Below are 23,037 nucleotides of genomic sequence, written 5' to 3' on the forward strand. Positions count from 1 at the left end.
CCAGTCAAGAGAGATGACAATTGTCTGTTCCATCAAGAAATTTGTATCGCTCATCAAAAATCTCAACGAGGCACAGAAAGAAGCACTTGAAAGGATCGGATTTAGTGGTTTATTAGCAATGCCAGAAATAACGCTTCAACGCAAACTTTGTATTTGGTTGGCTGAAAATTTCGACATAACTAGCCAATCAATAGTGATCCAAGGCAAACAAATACCCATAACAATTTCAGATGTGAACAGTATCATGGGTTTACCTTCGGAGGGTGTGGAGATTAGCACAAAACCTGCACTGGATGAAGATGATTACAAATATTATGCCATGTACAAGGCCTCAAGGAGCAGTAACATATCTCTGGGCTGCTTGCAGGAGGCAATTTTACAAGACCCTGAAGCAGGGGAGCACTTCATAAGAAGAATGGTGTTGTTCACCATTGGATACATTTTATGTCCCACCACAAAGCCATATGTTAGCTCTGATTATTTATCCCTTGTGAAGGATGTTGATAAGATTAAAAGCACAAATTGGTCAAGCTTAACAAGGGACTTTTTGCTAAAGTCTCTTAAATCTTACAAGGAAGGAAAGGCAAATCTGGAGGGTAACCTGCCATTCCTACAAGTATGTGTCAAATTTAAGAGTCAGCATTATTTTACGATTATTTTAATAATACTAATTTGAAAAGAAATCTTTTTTATTGCAGTTTTGGTTCTGGGAACATGTCCATGTTGAGGAAGGAAGCTATAAGCTAAGTTACAGTAATCGGTTACCACCTCTGATGTCATATTGGAATGAAAAAAATGTCTCCTCAAGAAACAAATATGATATCAAGTATGGACCAGGACATGGAAAAGTAAGATGTACTGACCATCTCCGCTTTGATTACTCTTTTTTTTCTCTATTACACATTATGCATACAGTATGATTAAGTTCTTTTCCACCACTGAATCAGGTTGTGTTTGAAATCCGAATTCCTGAAGACAGCTCAGAAGAATTCCACTCCCAAAAAGAACCGTATGAAAAGTACTACCACAGTATGCAGCAACCTTGTTCTGATTGTCCAAACTCTACATTTCAGAACGAAAGATTTGAAACTCAACCGCGGAGGTACACATTTGAGCAAGCAGAATGTGGTCTGAACCCATCATTAAATGAACTTCCCACACAGGTAATTCTTTAAGGCTACCTACTGCAAATTTATTCAGTAAGAATTTTAATGAATAGAGCATTACCTTTGCAGGTAGCTAAACCTTTTATCCTTTTTCCAGATTTCAGCCCACTTCGATCTCCTTATGGATCAGATCCTGCAGTTACAGAGAATCATCCAATTTGTTGACAACAAATTGACCATCAAACTACTGTCAATTGAAAGTACGCTGGCAAAAAGTAGAAAAGATATTCAGGTCATAAATTCTAACATTCGTAGTTGTTCAATTTCAGTACAGTTCTTTCATGACAACTTGATAAAATTTGAAACATGCAGGAGCTTAAGTACTCGATGAACATGGCTACAAGATCAATCCCAGCTGATGGAGTTGATTGCAGTGATGACAATATTTTCAATGAAGATAATCTAAGATGCAGTATGCTGCAGGCTGAGAAAGAAAACAATACTATGGTGCCAACCTATTTCTGACCCTATTATTTGTCAGCCTATGAAACAAGAGAAACTAACCTTCTGTCCATACATTACAGTTTTCCATTGAAAGTGAACACGCTGGTTTTGGAGGGGCATTCGAGACACCCATGATTATCAGTAGCGACAATGACAGCACGAAAGTGATTTATAAGGTAAAACCCAATCTTACCAATGCATTGCACATACTGGTTCAGATTATCACTTTATCACTATACAACTCCTTCATTCTTGTAGCACAATGCACTGGATAACATCAAGAGCACTGGTGAAAGGCTTAGAAGCAGGTCTGGAAAGATTTCCAAGCCAACACATGCATCACAAAATGAATTTTGGTATTATCAACAAACCAAAAAAAATTATACTGGACGAGCTCAGGCATCAAGCAAGGGACCAAAAATCAAAGATCTTTCATTAAAAGACCAAATAACTGTCAAGTACATTCTGGAGTCAGACCGTACAAAAAAACTTGCAAGTATAGAAGACATCAACCTAACTGCTGACGATCTTATGCTACTTGTTGGCTCAAATGATAGGTGGTTAAACACCACTGTAAGCATATCTTACCTATTCAGTAAAAAATCTAAGATTTAATAGTACTTGATTTTCACATTGACTGCATCACAGGTAATAGATGCATATATAGAGGTGATAAAAGACATTCATCGGGACAAACCAAGACAACACGGTACAGCCTACCTTGAAAGTTCAACACAAGGACAGATATGGAACATGGATGGTCAATCTAAAGGAACAAGTGGCAAGAGGTATCGTGATTCAAGAGCCGCTGTTGCCGAAAAATACTTAAAGCACGATATGGTAAATTAACAATTGTTCACTTTGACATCTTCTCTACTGCAGGTTTTCTCCCGATATTTGCAAAGAATCTAACTAACAATATCTACTGCAGGTTTTCATCCCAATATGTAGAAACAAAAACCATTGGTTTGTTGTTGTCATCAATGCTAAGAATGAAAACATTCAGATACTAGACTCAATAGTTATGTTCAGAGATAGCTATGCTGCAGACAAAGACCTCACAAATATAGTAAGTTTCAGCTCTTCTAATTTTAGTGCACACTATTTTACTTCAACTTAACATATTTGTTTTACTATGTTCCGGATCAAAGGAATTGACAAGTACATTCAGTATGCAAAACAAGAAAAGGGTTTACAAACACAATGGAGCAACAAGAGAGTGACCACATGGCCATTGTGCCCTATGCAAGTCCCCCAACAAGATGACGGGTAATAATTACAAATATTACTTGAACCCTTTCATTCCTTCTCTGACTATGCAGTTAATAAATATTTCTAAACCACAGTTGGTCGTGTGGGTTGCATGCTTTGAGATTCATGGAGAATTGGAATGGAAAAGACTTGTCCAGCGAGTTCTACACAATGGTATTATTCAATCGCATTCAGCTACGTACATAAGTCCTATATATATACTGACTGCAATTGATTCACAATCCACTGCAGGACACAACCACTCTATACCGACAAAAGGTGGCTTCTGACCTTATCAATAGTTCTCTGAATATTATCATCGAAGTGCAAGAAGATATAGCTCATCTACACACCGAAGCAGCAAAAGATGCAATTTCTGACCCAACGAAGAAGCACTGAGACCTCGTTTCATGTCTATGTACAAATGTATCTAGTTATTGTTGCTGTAAAACTTTTATTTTGGGGATGACTAATGTAATGCACACTGAGCATATATTCAGATACACATCGATCTATTTTGCCACAAATTCAAGAAATATAAGCTAGCAGAACAAAACAACTACCTCCCTAGCATGAATCGGCACCAACACCAATCTTCTGATCTGCGCTCGACCTGCAGCAAAGCTGCTCAATCTTCCTCCTCGGATCTGGGCGCCGTGCAGAATGCCGAGCCGGTGTTTTTCCAGCAAACGATAGCCACCATGCATGACGATACCTGCTGCAACAACTCCTTGAGTGTGGGTAGGGAAACTCCTTGGGTTGGATCCGTATTCCGTCGGCCCTTGCGTCGATGCGCCTGCAGGATAGAGGCGCAACCGTCGCACAGGAAGGAGGCCGACGAGGCGCCGCTCGCCGCTGCCGACGAGGTCGGGATTCACAAGGTTGAGGAGCAGCCGTCGCATAGGAAGGAGGCCGACGAGGCGCTGCCCGCCGCTGCTGATGAGGCGCCGCTCGCCGTGCCGACGAGGTCGGGATTCACAAGGTTGAGGCGCAGCCGTCGCACAGGACGAGCCACCGCCCGCCACCGCCGACGAGGCGCCGCCCGCCGCTGCCGACGACGTCAAGATTCACAAGGCTGCCTGCGATCAAATGGAATCTGAATGCTGGAGGTCAGACGATGCTATCCACTGGAAAAAGGAAGTGAATGCGAAAATACATTTTTGCCCTTATACTCAAGTACCGCATGCGGACGAAGACGAGTTACCGTGCGCATGGGAAACCTGGACCTGCCGGTACCGAACCTTCTTAACCCTTGGATGTGGCTCAATAAACGGATAGGATTAGGTACCTCTCATCATAAAGGACGGTAAAAAAGCTAATGAAAAAAACTTCCTGTCGTGCAAGTGCGGCGCGCGAAGCTCGCTCCCGCCCCTAGTGTACTCCCAAAGATGAAGAAAATGCAGCAAGGTTTGGGCACTCATTGTCGTATGTGAAGCTTGTGTAACTTGGGACAAGGCCCAACAAGAGAGTGCGGGTCCGAGTACTGTTGATTACCTTGATTTATATGTCAAATGATAAATTAAATGTTTTAGAGACAAACAAATAGACAAGTCATTGTTCAAGCTGTCTATTTAACTGTCTGTGTGTGTTAAATAGATAACATCTATCTACACTGTTGTACTTGCCCTAATACATAAACATGATTTACTCATCTTTGCCGTGTAACGCTCAATCTATCCATGTCAAATCGGATGGCCTTAGATCAGCGGTGCCTCCCTCCCTCCCCTCCCGCCTATGTACTCCCTCCGCCCGCCTCCTCCATACCAGCTCCCTCCACCCGCCCGCCTCCCAAACCCCAGCCGCCGCCACTTCGCCAACATCCCTCATCCGTGGTACTCCTGTCCCGCTTGCCACCGCCCTACCATCCCGCCGCCTCCATCCCCCGTTCCCCGGGTCGGTGACTCGGCCTCGCCGCGTCGACCTACCACACACGGCCCCACCCTCTTCTCCGCTTCCTCGTCGCCCTCCCGTCTCGCCGCCGCCGCCGCCTCCGTGCACCCGTGCCCCATTTATCGGATCGTCCTGGGCTAGCCCTCAGTGCCCTAATCGGATGCCACCGCCTCCTTTACACCCTCCCTTTGCTGCCGTCCTCCTGTCCCACCGCCGTTGGGTGTCACCGCCGGTACGACAGGTGCGTCGCCTCGATCCGGTCTTCCTCGCACGACGGCCGCAACAGCACGCTGCTATTTAGAAGAAAGTCCCCTCAGAACATTGCCTCATTAATGCAAGGGACATACATTGGGTGGATTCTGTTATGCTATAATAATTTTTCTTTTTTATCTTAGGTTCGATCATTCCATTGCCTCTCAGACTTTTGCATGGTTTTGTAATAATATTCAAGTAATATCTACATTTTCTTCTTAGCACCTCCACCGCGCCGCTGCTCCACTCCACCGCAACACCCACAAAAATACAAGAACATCAAACAGTAAGCAAGAATTTAGAGTGCTTACTGTTTTCTGACTTGTGGGCATGATTGAGTATATTGATTGTTGTCCCTACTCAATCAAATACTTCTAGGTTAGGCTTGATATCTACCCGCAGTAATGTTTCCTCAAGTAGAACTTCTATGTCTAGGCTTGGCATCGACATGTTTTTTTTCCTTCTGCAGATGGGAGTGAAGAGATAAAGCACTGATTAAGAGCAACTCCTAAAAATAGTTTGCCATCTTTGCTGTTTTAGCGACTTGGTAAACAATATGGCAAATAAAAAATTGTTTTATCTTCAACAGTTACCCAAATTTCACTTGCCAAAAACAGATTTAATTATCAAAATGGTTGGTAGTTGACGAGATTGCAGTTGCGCCGTGCCACCCTCCCCCTCCAGCGCCGCGCCGTGCCGCCCTCCCCATCCAGCGCCGCCCGCCGTCCGCGCCCCCGCGCCCTCGTGCCCCCGCGCGCGCGTCTGCGCCTCCCACCCGCGCCGGCGCAATAGCCGAGCTTGTAGTCGAGGCCCCACCCGCGATGGCGAGGTAGCGGAGCGGGTCGAAGGCGTCCACCTAGACGTCCTCGTCCCAAAGGAAGTGTAGTCGTACTTGGCCACCACGTTCGGGTGCAGGAACCGCTTGGCGAACCACCACTTGGTCTGGCCGGGCGCCGCCAGGTGCACCGCGCGGCCGTGCCACTCCACGTCGCTCCACTGCTCCACGGCGCCGTCGTAGTGGAACAACATCACGGCGAACTCCTCGGCGGGGAACTTGGACACCAGCTTGTCGATGGCGGCCTTGTTCTTGATCCCGACGGGGACAGCCAGGAGGCTCTTCTTGCTCGCCCTCGCCCCGCCGCCGCGCTTCTCGGGGACGTCGCCGACCATCGGCTCCATCTCGAGGTTGGACGTGCCCTGCACAATGCCGGCCGGGAGAGGGCCTCCGCTGGACTTTGGCGGCGCCACGGCGTCCGCCGTGCGGCTGCTCATGGTCACGCTAGGCTCCACCATCCGTGCCTTGACGCGCGAGAAGACATCCGATCTCGTCGTCGGCGGCCGACGTACGGCGCCTAGAGCGATGCAGCTTAACGGAAGCGCCGGCAACGAACAGGAGGGCGAAGAAGATGAGCGTCGCCGTGCGGCTTGGTCGTCGAATCCATCACGAGCTGCACGAGACCGCAGCTAGGGTTGCTTCTGTCACGATTTATATAGCACGTAATACTCGATGGATTGATTCTCGGACTAAACCGCGAAACCAGTTCGGCGTCGGGGGAGGCGCCGGACGGCTCCGCCGGGGGGGGGGGGGGGGGGGGGGGGGATGGCACAAAAACAATAACGTTGTTAAAATTTGACAACCTAGATACCAAGCTGTTAGAGGCAGTTCATGACGAGTTAGGATGGAGAGTTGTTGGAGTTGCTCTAAGATATTGTATTCTACATATCAGCTGGTCTTTGATAACCATATTGGCTCAATCTATAGGTATGCATCTTTCACCGTTTAGCTCAAGTTTCAGGATTTTCTTCTCATACAAGAATATGACTCATATAAGCTGCAAATTTTAAGTTGAAAATATTATGATTTTGATGGCAGATTTTAGCTATTCCCATCACTGCCAGTATGAGCGACCTCCATCCATCGTTGTTATTGCCTCTGGTACATACGACCTCCACTGATGCAGTGTCCGACTTCCATCAATGCAGCGTTTAATGACGCTGCAGGTCATAGCATCGGCCACGATAACTTCTCTAGGTGGACAACGCTGCAACCGCCGTTGGCTGAACCATCCGGTCTCCAAAGCAGGTACCGTGCCTATGATTTCACTTGCTCCCTAAGCCATGACAGTAGCATGCATGGCTTCCGATATTTCCCTTAGGATGAATTAGAGATTCCAAATCCATGTTTACTTGTTTACAATGAGAACTAGGAACACTTTACAGAAGAGGAGTGGAAGATATCTAAGCGTAGGAATGTGCGTTGATTCATTATAATCCATCATGTGTATTTGTGAATATGTTTTTTTGCTTGATTTATCTCTCTTCATTCTGCACTACTCAATGCACAATATACTTAGATGCATGCTGACGGTGTCCTATAAAATATTATATTTTAGATATGGTCATGCCCATACTACAATGATTTGTATTGCCAATGGTTTCCCCATTTTCTTTGCCTCTCTGCCTGCAGTATATTCTGCAACCCCAGCAGAGATGAATTTCCATTTTCTCTTCTTTCAAGGCTGCTAATAGTCATTTTCTGAACAAAAAATTCATTGTAGAATACTCAAGAACCTAAGTTCTATTCCCAAGCTATCATTTTTCAGTCCCTTTTGGTAACATCTCTTAGAGAAAACCTGGGAGCTCATCTATGAAAACAAATAAATTTTAGTTTCAGGCGATCATTTTTTGACCATTGCATGGTATTAAGTGGAATATCCCCTTGTATAGATAAATGATCAACTTTGGGGCTCAAGACAGTGAAACCATGGCTGTGAATGCATGAAAAAGTTCATGAGATGAATAAGTGTCCAGGAAGTCATACCTGGATTGTGGTGCTCCGTATTTATCCTCCAATAATTTCAAGTAAAGATATGTTTTCTCTGGCATTTTGAGTTTTGCAATGTGCTGATAAATTTTAATTACTAATGATGTAATGTATGTTTTATCCCTCAAACTATGATTCTGATAATGTGATTAATTATTCTATATACAAAGCTTGGCCCATAATAGACTAGGTGATCTGTGGGTTTTAAATGGTTTCAGTGCTCAAAGCATGACTGGGTTGTATGGTTTTTCTTTGCTTTTGCATGTTCTCATTTTTTTATGTCGGTTAGCTACCATAGTAAACTATATATATGAAGTGATCACACAATTTTCTTCTGAAATGATTATATCTAGCAAACTTATGTATTTTTTCCAGATGACTTTGCATGCACGTAGCAAGGTCAATAGCTAAGAAGTAAATTCTATGAAAGGAAACCAAGAACTACTATAATTTAGTGTGTAATCAAGATCTCAAGGATACTTGGATGGTTCTGTTGTTTCTTTTTATTTGGACACAATCAACTTCAAAGATTTGATATGGTTAAAGGAGAAAATGTCTAAGGATAGCGGTCTTATAAATGGGTGGTCAGATTTCAAGATTACCAATCTTTTTAGTGCTGCACTTGATTTGTGTATATTTTAGTAACATGGTCTTTTCTAAATTGATGTTGTGGTCAACGAAAATATGAAGACACTCCTCTGTATGAGCCTCTGCTTATAGGTCCCCTTCCTTCCTGTTGTTTCTCATACTTTTTTCTTGTTACTCTGTCTGCTATGGGCATTATGCGAGGCGTGGCTGCCAGAATCGGTGAAAGCTTGTGCCGTTTCGTTTGATTTCTGAGTGTGTTGCTTGCAGTTTTGCACAAAAGGAACCTGAAAAAGAACGTGTGCATCTGCAATCATCATCCGTGCAGAAGAGGAACCTGAAGACCATGTGATTGAGTTGGATATAGCACTTTTGCATCAATCATTATGCATTGTTTTCATTAAGTTTTTTTCTTTTGCCTTCTCTGATGACAAGGATATGGAATCAAACAAGGACCTTCATTGTTTGCCGAAGATAGATAAAACCTGTTTATTTGAATAAAAACAGATAGTTGTGGCTGCATGAAATTTCCATGCCTTAGATTTACTGGAAAGTACATGGCATGCTGTATTTTGCAAATTTTTTAAACGACTTATATAGCAACTGGTTTCCAAAGCAATGTAGTGAAAATTAAGTTGTGGTTAGCACTTAGGCGTCGGTATCCTACTGCAGGCAATTTACAGAGGTGAGGGTGGCCTCACCAACACTTCCACCAATGGTTGGAAGCAAACGATGATTGCTGGCATTTGTTTGTAGATTAGTAATTGCAGCTACACAAATTCAGTTCAAGGCCTGCTGAGGAGCTGGGTGGGAGTACAATTTCAGCTGCCCAGATATATGACAAAGGAACTTGGAGACTGGTGGACCGTGAAAAGGGTAGCTTTCAGCGCGACATACATGAAGGATTTTGACTCCATTATCCTCATGGTCTACTCTTTTATCCGGAAAGAAAGGAACGTTAGACGGTTAGAGTGTTCAACAACTTTGCTGTGGCATGGCTTTATTTTATGTTGTACTCTGGTTGGAATGTGGAAACGAAGAATAAATTGCAAATATAAAGTGATACAACTTTAGTGCGTAGGGAACATTGTTTTTATTGAATTTAGCTTTATTAAATTTTATTTGGTGCTCAGATCAAACAGTAAAGACAATATTTGATTACAGTTGTTATTGCAATGTTCGAACATTGAAAGCCAATCTGTGTCTAAATATAAACATTGTATTCTTCTAATCAATCCTTTGATTTACGAATAGGACATTATTGGATATGCAATTTATGAACTTGACCTTAACGTTTAATAACTTGGTCTTGCAATATTATGAAATTAGTTTTGATTTCGGATTTGCAATGTGTCCATTTTTTCCTGCCACGCACGTTCCATGCGCACACTTACTATAATAATTTGGAAAGGTTTTAGAAAAATTAATTTGACTAACATAAATATAGTGATTAGTTAAAAAAATATTTTAGCACCATTGCGTTAGCACGGACATATTACTTTAGTAGTATAGTAAGTACTTTGTATTAATGTGAAATACCTTAAACTAAAAATATTTAATCCTATATGCCTAATTTATTTCGTTACCATTCAATTAACCAATGTTGGACGTAACCTTTGAAAGACTGCGCGTTTGTTATTTATTTAAGCAACTGCCACGTAAAGACATATCAACTAACTAATTAATTATTAGCTATAAAGATATAATAGATGAATTGATCTATTTTTAAAAGAAACTTTCATATATTTTTCAATAAATATACTGTTTAGCAATGTATTAAGTATGTACACAGTAAAAAAAGATATATAGGTTGGGAATATGGTGTTGTCACACACATCCTAAATCATGCCAGATAGAGTAAAAACCTCAAGTGCATAGAAGTACTTAATTTTAGGATAGATGCAGTATTTTAAAGAGATCACGATTATCTTCATCATGGCACGACCAGTAGGCACGGAGAAACCACCAAAAATGTTTTCATGTATCAGCGGGACATGGAAATGGAAAAGATCTCATGTAGTTTAGAAAAGAATAAAATATCAATCGGACAAGAGCTAATAACATTCTACCTCCGTATCCTAATAGCTTTATTTTTCGATTTCTGTGTCCAACGCTTTAACCATTCGTCTTATTTTGGAAATTTATAAAAAAACTTAAAAAAACTATCCACGCGTAAAGTACTATTCATATTTTATCATCTAGTAACAATAAAAATATTAATCTCAAAAAAATTCAAATAAGACGAAGAATCAAAGCATTATATCTAAAAACTGAAAAATTAATTTATTTTAGGACGGAGGTAGTATCAATTGGAATAAAAGATAAATATAAAAGAGCAACACGTCCCATCACGTCTCATCTCATCTCAAGAGAAAATATCAATCGGAATAAGAGACGTCTCAATTTTCTACCATAGTATACTGCTAATAGAAACCTATCCAATTTTTACCGACTCAATTTCTTTAGAAATATACGGTAAATCATTATACCGTTGTAAGCCAATTGTATTATATTTCGTTACAAAACTTTGGATTAGGCCAAAAAAAAATAATAGATGGCCCTACTTCCTACCTAATTTGAATCATATGCTCTTCTACATTTATCCCCCAAAAAACAATCACTTATAATAAATTACAAGAAGAGAAAAATGATCTAAATGCACTTATTAAATGACATAGCCCCCAATTTTCACTTATAATTATCCTTGATTTTTTTCATCATAGTTCATTTTTTATATATAAAGTAATAGGAAAAAGAGTCTCCACGTGGTCTCTCACGAGCTAGAAATTCTGAGATTAATCGAAGAAAAATAAGAGAAAAAAGATCAATCGGACAAAACAAAAAAAAGATCAACTAGACACATAAGGTTCTCTTATAGAATCCTGATAGTCTCCACGTTGTCTCTCACAGTTAGAAATTCTAAAATTAATCGAAGAAAAATAGAGGAAAAAGATCAATTGGACAAAAGAAAAAAAGATCAACCAGACACATCGGGTTATCTTATAGAATCCTGATCAATAGCAATATTAAAAGAGAAAAGATCAATCTAGATTTATAATTGTCATCTCATTGTTTCTATAAGAGATAAAAATAAAATCACATACATATGTACGTGTACATACGTACGTATGAATGAGAACCAAAGACATTTCACGTTCACTCTCACGGGCTAAAAAATACCACATTAATCAAAAAACAAAAAAATCTTATTGAAATTAAAATTTTGGAATTAAATAAAAAGAAAAATAATAAAAAAGAGTCGATGTATAAATACAGTTTAGAAAATCCAATCCAAAAAGTTTGGATTAAAACTTTTATAATAATTTATATCGAGGTAAGAGTCCATCTATAAATACAATATGGAAATCTCTAAAATTTTGGTTAAAAAAATCTGATTAGAAATACAATTTCGGAACTAAAAATAAATAAAAGTAATAATGAGAGGACGTCCCAAAGCCTAGGTGGTAGTGAAAAAAATTTATATCAATGCTAACAGCAGAAACTAAGCGAGCCAACCATGCTAGTTTTATGGAAGAGAGGAAGCAGTCTTTCATGGCCTCGGCAAGGTTGCTGGTGTGGTGGTGGTACGTGTGTGCGCCGCACAGTTGCTGTAGCAGCCTAGCAGAGGCAGAGGCAACTCTGCGGAACCAGGAACGCATTCGGAAACTCTGCGGATGCCCCCTTTGCCTCTGCAGAACCAAAACCGTATTCGGAAACTCTGCCATTTTATCTCAACGCCGAACTGATAGCAGTAGATCGCCACAAGACTCGAGTGATGGTGCGTGTGATATGGACGGCAAGCCGCTGCTACACGAGATCGATATCTATGTAGTGCAGCGGTATGACAAGCTGTTTCTAGTTACACGCACCACACGTACACAGGACGCAACCGGGGCAACCAGAAGCGAGGCCTCCGAAAACACAACTGCCCATTGCCGTAGGAGAATTTTATTCGCCGGTCGCATCATAATTATTTTTTTTAAAGTAAAGTGGACCGGCGGTCCTTAAATTTATAACGGTGTGTCATCTAGGTCGCTAAACTCTCAAATTACATTTACGGATCTCTAATCTTGCTTAGCCATACATTGCCGGCCCAAACTCCATTTGACTCGGTCTGCTCGCTGACGTGGCTTGCCAACGTGGAGGGGAGGAGACAGCCGGAGTGGTGCATTATGTATTAAGCACATAATTCAATATATTAGTACATAATTAACTAATTATTAATTATTAAAAAATATAAAATAGATTAACATGACTCGAATAAAATGATGGATGGTTTACTTGTATAAAGGGATAGATTAAATATTATAAATAATAAATAACTTAAAATAAAATTTAAATTTTCCCATCCGAGTTTGATTGAACTATATAAAATTTAAAATTTAAAATATAAGAAATTCAAATAATTTTTTGGGTAGTAAATGATTTGAAATGAAAAAATTGTCAAAAACAAAGTTGTATAACTTATCAAGATCTACAACTTTTGTATTGGTCATTTTTGTGTATGACTTTGTTTGAACAGTTTAAATATGAATTTCAAATTATAACAACTTCAAACAATATTTTCAAATACTAAATGATTTTAACTGAAAAAGTCATCAATAACAGATTTTTATAACTCATCATGATCTATAACTTCTATTTTGGTCATTTCTTCATCGGACAAAGTGATTTACAAGATGTATATTTTGTGAACAATCTTATAAATCACTTTGTCCGATGAAGAAATGACCAAAATAGAAGTTATAGATCATGATGAGTTATAAAACTCTGTTATTGATGACTTTTTCAGTTGAAATCATTTAGTATTTGAAAATATTGTTTAAAATTTTGAAATTTAAATTTTTAATTGATAAAACAAAGTCACATGAAAAAATAGCCAAAATAATATTAACAAAAACACAATAACATGATAGAGCATGATTTAAGAAACATTTAGTAAGAAAATCATCTAATTTGAAGTTCATATGCGTAAGATACAGTAGTTTCAAAATTTATTTTCGCATACGACATCTTAAGTGGGCCATATGAAAAAATCGATTTTTTCATGCGGTCGCTTAAGTGAAACACATGCAAAAAATGAGCTTATTTTTGCATGCGGCCCTCTTAAGTGGCCCGTACAGGAAAATTAATTTTTCCATACAGACTACTTAAGCAGCCCTATGAAAAAATAACTCTCGATTTTTGCATATACCAGAAGTTGTTATGGCCCGCATAAAAAATAGGGGGTGTCGTACAGAAAAATAGCAGTGAGCAGGTGAGGGGATGGGAAGGGAGCAGGGAAGGTGGCAGCGCTGGTGCCGGTGCCAAAGGCGACCCAGCCGCCGCCTCCCCTGCCCAGTTGCCGCCATCCCAGCCGATGCCCCCCTGCCCAGTCGCCGCCAGCGTCGCAAGCGCCTCCCAGCCGACGCCGACGCCGACGCCGACGCCGACGCCGCGAGTGCTGGTTGCCATAGCCGCGACCGCCGACGCGCAAGCCCCTCCCTGCCGCCGTCGACGCCGCGACCGCCTGCTGCCGTAGCCGTGACCGCCTCCCACCCGCTGTCGATGCACGAGCCCCTCCTGGCCGCCGGCGCCGACGTGAGCACCTGCTGTCGACACCGCGACGGCCTCCCGTCCGCCGCCGACGCCGCAACCGCATCCCAGCCCTGAGATTTTGCAAAATGCCACTCCAGTTGTTCCCCTCTCTCTGTTGTAACAGGGGCAAAATTATCCTTTAGAATTTCTCCTAACTTCCATCAAAAGAGGGCATCTAGTTCATTCGGTTAAAAAAAATAGTGGCAAATACGAAAACCCTAAAAAACATAGGTAAAATCAATATTAAAATTTGAAACAAGGGTAAGAATGAAATTATCTTATATAATTATCTTATATGTGCACCCCTTTTAAAATAAGATATTCCATGTCCCCTTCCCTCATAAGGCCCAAACCCACATCCTTCCAAGAGCTCAAAGCCCTTTCCCGCTGGTCAAACCCGTCCTCTGACCTTCCTTCACGCTCCTATCTTTGTCCAGTCCCGTCTACCTGAAAAGTGCAGTAACATAAAGACAAAAATACAATAACATACCTTATAAAATATAGTAACAACGTCGTGACGGATCTAGTTTTTAAAATCACATTTTTTTAACCACTGTAGTGAAAACAATTTAAAAAATAATATAAGACACATGAGATATTGCTCTATAAAGATTAAAAATACAATATTTTAGCTCTAGTATGCAGCCACACCTCGTGTTACATCGATCTAAATGTTACTGTACTTATATCACGGCGTTATTGCAATTATGTAACACACATGTTACTAAACTTATATCGCTATTACTGTAATTATGCAGTAACAATACACGTATTTTATAGTAACTTGACATTATTGCCATAGCATTAGTGCGTACTAATACAAATCCTATAGATATTTCTTGAGATTTTAAACTTTAAACAATTTTATCTCTCACCTCATATATTATTTTTTAAAACGTTTGTACCACATTGTTAGAAAAAATGCTTTAAAAAAGTAGATCCCTCGTGGGTATATTAGTCTTGCTGTCTCTATATATATATATATATATATATATATATATATATATATATATATATATATATATATATACACACACCCAGCTTTAGAAATGGCTAATTTTTTGATGGTGAAAGTAATAAATAGTGCATAAACAACAGAATGGAAAAACACCACGGATGCAGCATAAAAGAAGAGGTTTTTCGGATCATTACCTTCTTCGTCTTGCACAGCCTAGAGTCACCGGAGAACTGTCCATCGATCCATCAAATATATCTCTTGTTTACTGTGTTAATAGCCAGCTAATAATCAGCTTGAGATCGTATGATGTATGTTTATAGTCAATACTAGGTTTTACTATTAGACTTGCTCTAACCCAAATAAAGGTGCAACAATCTAAAATTCAGGGAGGTGGGATGAACTGAGTTCACCTTATCAGGCTGCAGGTAGACTTGAACTTGTCGCGGGGTCGCCCTAGTTTCTTCTACTTCCGTGCATCCATGCTCGCCAGTCGCATCAACCGCCTAGTCTCCGCTCGCAGGCAGCGGTGCCACTGCTAGAGCTCATGCGGCATTACTCCACCTCCACGAGGTTGCATGCTTCCCTATTGCCACCGTCCCCGTTGCCGATGACGCAGAGGATGTTGCAGTGGTGGAGGCGTGGAAAAGGGAGCGAAAGAAGCGTCACTGACGTTGTCCTTTCCTACTCCTACCTCTCTCGCTCTCATTCTCTATCGGCCTTAACCACGAGGGTGGAAGAGGAGGGGAGGCAGACAGTAAGGGGCGGCCGGGAAGGCAGTCAAAGCGGGGAAGCTGGAAGTAACCGGGTTGGCAACTAGAAAGGGAAGGAGAGGAGCACGAAGATCCGAATAGGCCACTTTAGGGCTGGCTCTCTCAGTGCAATCTGTCCACATGTGTAGCTGTAACATGCCACTTAGGAAAAAATAATAGAGACACTTTCCCTCGATGCAATGCAACTGGCCTCGTTTGCATGTGGCTAGTGGCTTTCTTTTTCTCTCTCCATATTTGCCTTTTCTCTCTCCTACAAACAACGCCGCCGACCCATTCCCTCTCCGTCGAGGCCGAGCGACGGCGAATCGCGGCGAGCGGAGGAGGCGCTGCGGCGGCAGCGGATCAAGGAGCGGAGCGGGTGGGCAGCGGCTCGGGGGCCGACGGCGGGGTGCGGCGGCTCGGGGCCCGGCGACAGCTCTAGGCGGCTCGAGGGTGACGGTCCGGCAGAGCGACGCCGGGCGACGGCGCGGTCTGACGAAGCGACGCCGGGCGGCTCAAGCAGGCGGAGCGAGCCGGCGGCGGTCCGGCGGCCGGGCGACGACGGCTCGAGGGGACGACACGGATCTGGCCGGGGCGGCGGCGGATCCAGCACGGGCCGCGCGGGCGGCGGTGGGCAGCGCCGGATCTAGCCGGGGCGACGGTGGATGGAACTCACGACGACGGGCGGCGCCGGAGCTCGGCGCAAAGGGCGGAGCCAGGGTGGCGAGCTCGAGGCGGCGGTGGGTGGAGGAGTCTCTGCAAGTTGCCTCTTTTTTCTAACAACGCCTGCAAGTTTCCTTTTTTTTTCCTAACAAACCACGTGTGTCCTCTGCTGGATGCGAGTGCTCTCATTGCATCTCTCTTTTTCGTCCACTTAGAGCAAGTATAATATGCGAGTGATCTCGTATTGGATCTGTGGATGAGCTGGAAGGGAGAGAGAGTGGGAGCGGACGACTGTTTTATCGTATAAAAAGCAGCAGGCTGCTGCTGCTACTGGTTGATGTGATTGTGGTTCAAGTGAGAGGTACAGACTGAACATAAAAAATATATAACCATCAGTGAAAATCATATATAAACAAAACAGTATGCGCATACTGTATATATTAGCGTTTCTGGCTGGCTACAAGATACTGACGTGGCTATTTTTATAGCCAACAGCTGAAGATACTATTGACCTTGCTCTTAGAATGCAATCTTAGCTGGAATGCTCGAGCAGCATGACACATGTGTGCACTGTAAAGGCCCTTATTGAGGACTTATTTCTTAATCTGTCGGTTTGAACCGGATGGATTTGTGTTTGTTGACGCTGAAAATTATAATCAACGTGTCACACACGAATACCTGGGAGTAAATTTATGACCACTGTAGTATATGACATAATTCTTAGATTCGCTGGACGTGCCAATCAGTTTGATCCTGTAACTGACAATATATAATATGATAGAAACAGTTAAACCCAAATCGCTATCGGCCGAATAGTCGATATCCCTTAGGACCCTAGCTGATGCGCTAAGGGATCGGCTTTGCAAGAATTTCATGGAGATATGTGATAATATGCCCTATCGGCCGAACTAGAAGTAGGATAATTACCAAATAGCCCAACCGATTGATTAATCTCAAAAGATTAGATTTAACCGAGACAGTCTTAAGATCAATCGGCTGATCGGATCGATCTGATGCTTATCGCACAGACAGTCAGCAGCCGGAACTTAAACATGGAATTGAAGTTAAACTAGATTGCTATGCTAATTACTAACATAAAACAATAATAATTAACCAAATACATAACCATGCTAGACCTAGAAGATCGGACTTAACCATAATAGTTCAGATCTAAACGTAAACATGCATGAGATCAACATAATATTGTAGAACATGAATAATCAGATATCAAACCAGCATAACCCAACAGTCTACACGTTAATCTTAGCCGATCGGACAAGTTTCTATAGACATATCGGACCAAACGTACATAGATCGGACCAAACCAAGACCGTATGTAGTTAAGCACGATATAACTATAGAAAGCATGAAGATCGACAAAACTAATGCATAAACCGACGAGTTACCGGAGTAATGCCGGCTAGAGCTCTTGCTATAAGCCCTCACGAGCATCCGATCTAATCTAACAACATGAATTTGACCAACCAGATTGATCGGATCTAACCGAGACAGAACCCAGTCGCCTAAACTCATGTTAATAGATCAAAACGAAGAACTCGTGAGGCCTTGATCGAAGACCTGTTATTACTTCATCCCGAGGATGGAATAATGCAAAAACAGGCTTCAGGTAGACCGTCGACTAGCTAAGCAGGAGATCGAACTCAATCGAGACAGTCATGTTCTAGCCGATCGACGGGTTTGACGAAGATGAACTACATTGCAAGGGTGACAAACCTTGTGCCGAGAGTTCGTTCTGTCGAAAAGGTTGGCGATGCGTCAAAGTTAATTGAACGATTGTTGTTGTTTACAGGGTACGGGATCATCTATTTATATCCCGAAATCTATCTAATCTAAACGGATAAGGATCCGTATTATTAGCTAACTTATTATATTCGGATTCTAACTAGATATAAAATCCTAAACAAACTCTAAAATAAAAACAAACTTAATCTACACGGACCGTGATTAATACCGAATCTAACTTTAAGCTCCTGGGCCCAATCGGACTCCAATTCCAGTCCGATCCGAACTCTATCGGTTGAACCCGAGTCGTACCGAACCCTTTCTCTTCAGCCGATTGACCCCTTCTTATTCGATTCAGTTTCTTTTCGCACGTTTACTCTTCAACGTCTATTTGCCAAAATCTGGCGTTAACAATGTGTTGTACTAATTCCGTTCTCATATAACTATATTTATCGATTTTTTGTGTTTAACGTTTGACCATTCGTATTATTTGAAAATTTTATAATTTTTTTAGAAAAATAGTCACGCATACAGTACTATTCATATTTTATAAACTAGCAACAATAAAAATACTAATAATATTTTTTTAAAACAAGAGAGACAAGCAACCGTTGAATATAAAGTGCAAAAATGTACTTATCGTGAGGCGGAGGGAGTATTATTTTCCTTTCTTTGTAGTATCTAATAAACTCAATCATTAAAATATAAATCCACTATAACCTAACGGTATTTTTATTCTCTTTTTCTTTGATTAATACGAAAATTCCTAGAATGTTGTTTTTATATTACCGTAGATAGATGGTAATCTATATTGTTTAGAAACCAAAGACTTTAGAAAGAACTGCAGCTAGGACCTATTAGAATCTTTTCAAATCAAACCAACTAAGATTGTTTTGGCTTTTTACGGAAAAATTCCAACTATATATTTGTAAATAAAAAAAATTATGAATAAAATTTTTATATACGTGTTCTTAGCGATCCAAAGAGCAATATTAAAAAATAAACTATAATAAAAACTTTAAAATCTACTTTAAATTTAAGTTGAGAATTTAAATTTTGTCTTAAAGTTGAAAAGAGTGGCCGCCAGTATCCGGAGCGGCGGCGGCTGCTTGTGCGGTTGTGCCGTTGCAAATGGACTACCATCATATTAATTACATTGCAAACAGTAACTTTTGGATATGCATAATAGTCTGACATATTAGGATATTGTTTTATGTTTATACCAAAAGTTCAACTCAGGGACCGTTTAATTTTTAATTTTTTTTCAAACACATCGCATTAAATCTTTAGACATCTAAATGGAGTATTAAATATAAATAAAAAAACTAATTATACAGTTAGAGAGTGATTGTGAGACGAATCTTTTGATCATAATTAATCCATAATTAGTCATAAGTGTTACAGTAATCCACATATGCTAATGAAAGATTAATTAAGCTCAAAAGATTCATTTCGCGGTTTTCAGGCAAGTTGTGAAATTTTATTTTTCATTTATATTCGGAAACCGCTTCCGACATACGGCATCCGACGTGACACCTATTTTTTTCACGAACTAAACGGGGACTCAAAACGTGGCATCCACTGATGAAAGGAAAACTAAAGACAAACTATGCTACTCCCTCCATCCAAAATATAGAAATCTAGTCTGTATTTAAACACGAGACATATCTGCATTGATAGTACAAGTGTGTATTGTATACAATACTGTGTGTGTATATACGCACAGAGTACTATGTTCCTATGTTTTGGAATGAAGAAAGTGGTATCCTTCCTTTTCAAAAGGACTTTACTTTAGCATACTTCATACGAATCAATGCAATGACATAAAGACTAGAATAAACGTCGCTTTTTTTTTTCAAAACCTAATGAATTCATTCCTTAACTTTATCAAATTCCAATGCATTTATTTTTCACTTTAGCAAACATTAATACAATAATTACTTAAAAACAAAATAATTTTATAACAAATAAATAAAAATAAAAATGAGGTCTTGGTAGACTGGGACGATCGCACTGTATATCGCCCAAGCACAACACGTCTCATTTAGTCTAGGTCGTGCCTCATTCCACCTGTTTTCTCATATTTTTTTCTATTTCTCCATACTTTATTAATATTTTTCACATATTTTTCTGTTATACCTTTTTCAACCAGTTTGCTCTATTCTGTTTTACCTTGTTTACATTATTTTTGTTTTTTACACATATTTTGAATTATATTGGATATTTATACTGGTGGGCTTAATAGTCCACGAGCCTTTGTCAGTGCCAGAGCCGACCTGTCTCCTTAGTGGGTCGTGGCTAGGGCTGTAAAAAAAGCTCAAAGTTCGTGAGCTGCTAGAGCTCGGCTCGTTTCAGATTCAGTTCGGCTCAAGCTCCTAACAAGCCAAGCCTGAGCCTGGTCTGAAGCAGCTTTCTCGAGCCGAGCTCGATTTCTCACGAGCTTACCTATATATGTTATTTTTATTTCTTACTTGATGAAATAGTAGATTAAGAATAATTTATTATATACTTAAATAATAAATTAACTTGTATTGGTATTATATTAATTTTAAATCTTATTTACAATTTATCTAATATGATTGACTTTAAATTATTGCTTTTATCAAAAAATCATCAAAATAACTATATCATATACTCAAACCGAGCTCGAGCCGAGCCTGCCTAAGAGCTCGAAGGTTTGCTAAGCTCGATTCGAGCTCGGCTCAAGCTTGTGTCGAGCTCAGCTCGTTGACAACCCTAGTCGTGGCTTTGGCACGTGTGCCGACATGGCATGGCCCACTACAGATGTCATGTGTAACCGTGCCATGCCCTAGCGTCCTGTGACGGTCGTGCCTTGGACTGGGGTGGAAACGAGCCAAGCTGAGTCGAGCTTGGCTCGGCTCGTGAAAGCTAGGTCAAGGACATGCTTGGTTTGGCTTGGCTTGGTAAACAAAACGAGCAAAAGGTAGCTCAGCTTGGCTTGTTTCAAAACTTGAGCCAGCTCGAGCCAGCTTGGTTAGAGATGTCGGCGGCGTGGGGACATCAAGATCGAGTGGCACTGGGGAGGAAGGCCGGAGCAGGCGCAGCCGCACAGGGGTGGGAGGTAGTGCCGCGATGGCTAGCAAATCCTCTCACTGCCTAGTTTGCTCGTCATCTCGGTCTCGGTGTGACAACGGAGTGGCCACATGAGAAGCCAGGAAGGTGAGGGGAGTTTCTGTTGTGTGAGCGCATAATATATTAGTGTTTCTCTATATCTCATGAGCCAAACAACTTGTTAATGGGTTAGGTCGGTTTTTTCACAGCTCGATAATCCTACCGAGCGGCTTGCGAGCCAGCTCGGGCTCGGCTTGATTTGCAAAGGAGCTATGGAGGTGGCTTGGGCTGGCTTCTTTAGTTTTTGAGCCAAGTCGAGCTTCACGAGCTCAAGCCAAGCCTGAGCCGAGCTCACAACCCTGAGTTTTTTTTCCACCCCTGCCTCGGACTATGCTAGCCTTTGTGGCCCGTTTGGACACATATTGTACTAGCTAATGTAATGTCTAATCCTATGTCCTAAAATATTGCTACCTTTATAATATTTGACTTATATAGAGCTACGAATCTACACTGGAGTATATCCAGATTCATAGTCTTAAAATATATTAAATTTTATTCTAGGTAGCAACATTTTGAAGCCTAAAATGTAATCATTTATGGAAGGTAAATATTGTACCAAAATATAAGTATTCATGTGGAACTATTCACATTACTCTACTAGCAGGAGTGGAGCTAGAACAAAATAGAGGGGACACCATTGATTTCTTTTTCAATGCTACGAGTGCCTAAATTTAGATAGGATGAATGAATATATGGTGAAAATTGATAAACTCTAGCTAAAGTTTTTCAAGAACCTCTTTCATACATGCAGCTTCGCCCCAGTCTACTAGTACTTATACCTTCTATGATCTATCAACCATTCAAAATTATTTTTATTTTACCCTCACCTTCGTTCATACGCATCAATTTCTCGTTTTTTTCATGAACATCGTAATATTTTCTTGTTAAGTTTAGGGCCCTTAGGAATGAAAACGGAGGAATATGAAAAACATAGGATTCTGACAGGAGTGTAAATGTAAAACAAGGGATTGTAAAACACATGAAAAATGTAGGAATGACCGTTTGATTGGACCACAGAAAAAACATAGGAATTTGAGAAGAGATAATTACTGATAGGATTTTTTCATGAGGTTCTACCTCTTGTTAAATTTCCTCCAAAACTTGTATGGGAAGAGACATTCCATAGGAATTTCATAGGATTTCATAAGGTTCATTCCTTTGATTCAAGGGGCTTTGTAAGAAAAGTTCTTATAGGAATAAAATACTCTAAAATTTCTATAAATTTCCTTTGAATCAAAGAGGCCTTAATCTCTAGAAACATCGTAGAAATGGTTGTAAGAGCATCCCCAACAGCACGTCCATCCCATCCTCTATTCTAGAAATAGAGGATGAAGAGTAAAAGCTGAACTCCAGCAAAACATCTATTTCATCATCTATTTTTGGATGTCATCCATATTAGGAGAGAGAAACTCTATATTTAGATGTTTTCTCTCCAATCCTCCAAATAGGTATGAAGGATGTCATATATAGATGATCTGCTAAAGTACAAATGGATATGAAAGATGAAAATATTTTAGATGATCATCCAAATGAAGATATGAATGATCAAATTTACATAAGCTGTTGAGATGTTCTAACGTTGGAATGGAATCAATGGATACGATAAAACTGTTTGCTTTGTCCTTTAAAAAAAACTGTTTACTTTTAGCACGATTGTCATCCCTAGCTACAATAGATGACCATGAGTAGGGGCGGATTTAATATGGGGGCGGCGAAGGATCGAGCCCCCGCTACCCCGTTAAAGCTATTAGAGCCCCTACGAAAACCCTTATAAAATTTCATGGTAAAGGTCAATAGAAGAGT

The 23,037-nt window shown here is 40.8% G+C and overlaps 3 long non-coding RNA genes across 3 annotated transcripts; 1 reads left to right on the forward strand and 2 right to left on the reverse strand.

Annotated features, from left to right (window-relative positions):
- Nucleotides 1-700: 700 nt before the first annotated feature.
- Nucleotides 701-4,032, reverse strand: LOC121055517. Its single transcript, XR_005812579.1, has 3 exons — nucleotides 3,425-4,032; nucleotides 1,228-1,299; nucleotides 701-1,062 (listed from the first exon to the last, which is right to left on the reverse strand). It is a non-coding gene; the product is annotated as an uncharacterized LOC121055517 (long non-coding RNA).
- LOC121055518 lies at nucleotides 2,772-3,431 on the forward strand. Its single transcript, XR_005812580.1, has 3 exons — nucleotides 2,772-2,879; nucleotides 2,957-3,035; nucleotides 3,114-3,431. It is a non-coding gene; the product is annotated as an uncharacterized LOC121055518 (long non-coding RNA).
- Nucleotides 4,033-13,386: 9,354 nt separating the features above from the next.
- On the reverse strand, nucleotides 13,387-16,017 carry LOC102709776. Its single transcript, XR_422960.3, has 3 exons — nucleotides 15,358-16,017; nucleotides 15,142-15,212; nucleotides 13,387-14,436 (listed from the first exon to the last, which is right to left on the reverse strand). It is a non-coding gene; the product is annotated as an uncharacterized LOC102709776 (long non-coding RNA).
- Between the last annotated feature and the right edge of the window lie 7,020 nt (nucleotides 16,018-23,037).

The sequence above is a fragment of the Oryza brachyantha genome, chromosome 1 (genome assembly GCF_000231095.2).
Source record: "Oryza brachyantha chromosome 1, ObraRS2, whole genome shotgun sequence".
Classification (NCBI taxonomy): domain Eukaryota; kingdom Viridiplantae; phylum Streptophyta; class Magnoliopsida; order Poales; family Poaceae; genus Oryza; species Oryza brachyantha.